The sequence below is a fragment of the Triticum aestivum genome, chromosome 5B, assembly GCF_018294505.1.
Source record: "Triticum aestivum cultivar Chinese Spring chromosome 5B, IWGSC CS RefSeq v2.1, whole genome shotgun sequence".
NCBI classification, from domain to species: Eukaryota; Viridiplantae; Streptophyta; class Magnoliopsida; order Poales; family Poaceae; genus Triticum; species Triticum aestivum.
The window spans coordinates 677,350,151-677,353,120 of NC_057807.1; positions in this window are offsets into that span (position 1 = coordinate 677,350,151).

Below are 2,970 nucleotides of genomic sequence, written 5' to 3' on the forward strand. Positions count from 1 at the left end.
AACCAATGGTGTGGATGGCTGGATGAACAGTAGATGGTGGAGGGGCGGCCGTGGAGGGGTGGTTGGACAGGACCCCGTGGTGTGGAGGGCTGCATGAATAGTAAAAGGTGGAGGGGTGCCCGTGGAGGGGTGGTTGAACAGTAGCCGGTGGAATAGCGCGCGATGGAGGCTAGATGAACAAGAGTCCGTGGAGGCTGGAGGAGGTCAACGATAGCCCGTGGAGGCTGGAGGAGGTCGACGGTGGAGCTGAACAGTATCCCATGGAGTCCCATTTTACGGTACGCCACACCCCTAGCGATGAACAGGACCCCCGTTTCGACCGTAGAAGGTCCGTTTTGTCCATTTTGCGGTACGCCACACCCCTCTTGATCAACAGGACCCCCGTTTCGACCGTAGGAGGTCCGTTTCCTCCGTTTCGTGGTACGCCACACCCCTCCCGATCAACAGGACCCCCGTTTCGACCGTAGGAGGTCCGTTTCCTCCATTTTGCGGTACGCCAGGCCCCTCCCGATCAACAGGACCCCGTTTCGAACGTGGCTGGTCGAACACAAGGCCGTTTCCTCCGTTGTGCGGTACGCCAGGCCTCGTTTCCATCGCCTGTTCCGTCCAAGCCCTCCTGATGAACACGACCACGCATTCCGTTCCGACCCATCCGGTTGTCTCCCCATGAACACGACGACGACACTGTTTCTCCGTTCCGACCCAGCCATGTACGTATGCGCGATAGGCGTTAGAAACCCTGCCCGTATGTACGTATGTGATCGTATTTTCTTTCTTGCACCCTCGCCGCTGTACGTACGTGTACATGCTACGTGCGTGCCTCTACTATGACACGTGCGCGCCTCTACATCCACCAGTATATATGTACGTACATGTTCGCGACCAGAATGACATAGCTACGTACGCTTCGACCAGGTGGGTCCCGACTGTCAGGCACTTCCTTGCCTGCGAAGATGTAGCTGGTGGGTCCCAGCAGTCAGGGGGGCGAATCGTTTTTTTTGCCGGGACGCACTTCCTTGTGTGCGAAGATGTAGCTGGTGGGTCCCAACAGTCAGGGGGCGAATCTTTTTTTTGCCCGGACGCACTTTCTTACATGCGAAGGTGTCGCTGGTGGGTCCCATCGGTCAGAGGGGGCGAATCGTTTTGTTCTTTTGCCCGGACGCACTTCCTTGCGTGCGAAGATGTAGCTGGTGGGTCCCAGTAGTCAGGAGGAAACGTTTTTTTCATGAAATACAGTGGGCCCGTCCGGTGGGTCCCAGCTGTCAGGTGGAGGAATCATTATTTTCCGCATAATAAGGAGGAACTTCCTTGCTGCGGCCGTGGACCCAGCTGTCAGCCTCTCCACGTACAGTCCACGTCCGATGGAAGTCGTTCCTTGACCACGTTGACCACGCTGCGCCGAGAGCACCAGGGCGATGGACGACGGCGAGGCCTAAGAAAGGGACGATGGGGAGCCGGGGAAGACGTGGCAGCGGAAGCCCGCGCGGAGAGGAGTACGAGGGTTCACTGGTTCGGCTGCGGTGTGAGGCTGCCGTCGCCGCAGGGCCTGGCCAGTGGTGGGAATAGTAGGGGGCGGTGAGGCCTCCGCGGCAGCACTGCCGGCCACGGGAGGCAGGAGCATGCGGCACGACCGGCGCTGCTTTGGGCGGCTTGAGCAAGAAGACCAGAGGTTCAAGAAGCACTACGGTCGTTGGATGGACATCGTACGGTCACTGGAGCTAGAATCATTCATATTTACTAAAGTTGACAAAGGCCCCCGTCCCAGTCAACTTAGTAGGCCCACAAGTCAGCCTCCCACCATGGTGGGTCCCAGCTAGCAAGGGGAGTATTCATTTTTTTGTGCGTAATAAGGAGGCACTTCCGGTGGGTCCGGGCTGACAGCGCGGGGAACGTTTTTTCGCAAAATACGCTGGCCCGTCCGGTGGGTCCCAGCAGTCAGGGGGAAACAATTTTTTAGTGAAATAAGGTTGCCCGTCCATTGGGTCCTTGCTGTCAGGTGGAGGAATAATTATTTTGCGCGTAATAAGGAGGCACTTCTTTGCGGCCACCTGGACCGAGCTGTCAGCCTCTCCATGTACAGTACTCTTCCGATGGAAGTAGGTCGTTGACCACGTTGACCACGCCGCGCCGAGAGCACCAGGGCGGTGGTCTGGACGACGGCGAGGCCTAGGAAGGGGACGACGCGGAGCCGGGGAAGACGCAGCAGCAGTAGCCCGCACGGAGAGGAGTATGAGGGTTCACTGGTTCGGCTGCGGCGTGAGGCTACCTTCGCCGTAGAATAACAGGGGGTGTGGGTGAGTAGAGGGATACCCTGGGCCAGCGGTGGGAGTAGTAGGGGGCGATGAGGCCTCCGCGGCATCACAGCCGGCCACGAGAGGCAGGAGCACGCGACACGGCCGTCGCTGCTTTGGGCGGCTGGAGCAAGAAGACCAGAGGTTGAAAAAGCACTATGGCCGTTGGATGGACATCGTACGTTCACTGGAGCTAGAATCATTCATATTGACTAAGTTGACAAAGCCCTCCGTCCCCGTCAACTTAGTTGGCCCACAAGTCATCCTCCCACTATGGCGGGTCCCATCTAGCAGGGTGGGTATTCATTTTGTGTGCGTAATAAGGAGGCACTTCCTTGCGTGCAAAGATATAGCTGGTGGGTCCGACATGTCAGCGGGGGGAACGTTTTTTTCGCGAAATACAGAGGCCATTCCGGTGGGTCCCAGCTGTCAGGTGGAGGAATCATTATTTTGCGCGTACAGTCCACGGCCGATGGATGTCGTTCGTTGACCACGTTGACCAGGCCGCGCCGAGAGCACCATGGCGGTGGACGACGACGAGGCCTAGGAAGGGAACGACACGGAGCCGGGGAAGACTCGGCAATGGTTGCCCACGCGGTGGGGAGTACGAGGGTTTACTAGTTCGGCTGCCGTCGCCGGAAAATAACAGGAGGTGTGGGTGAGTAGAGAAATGGCCTGG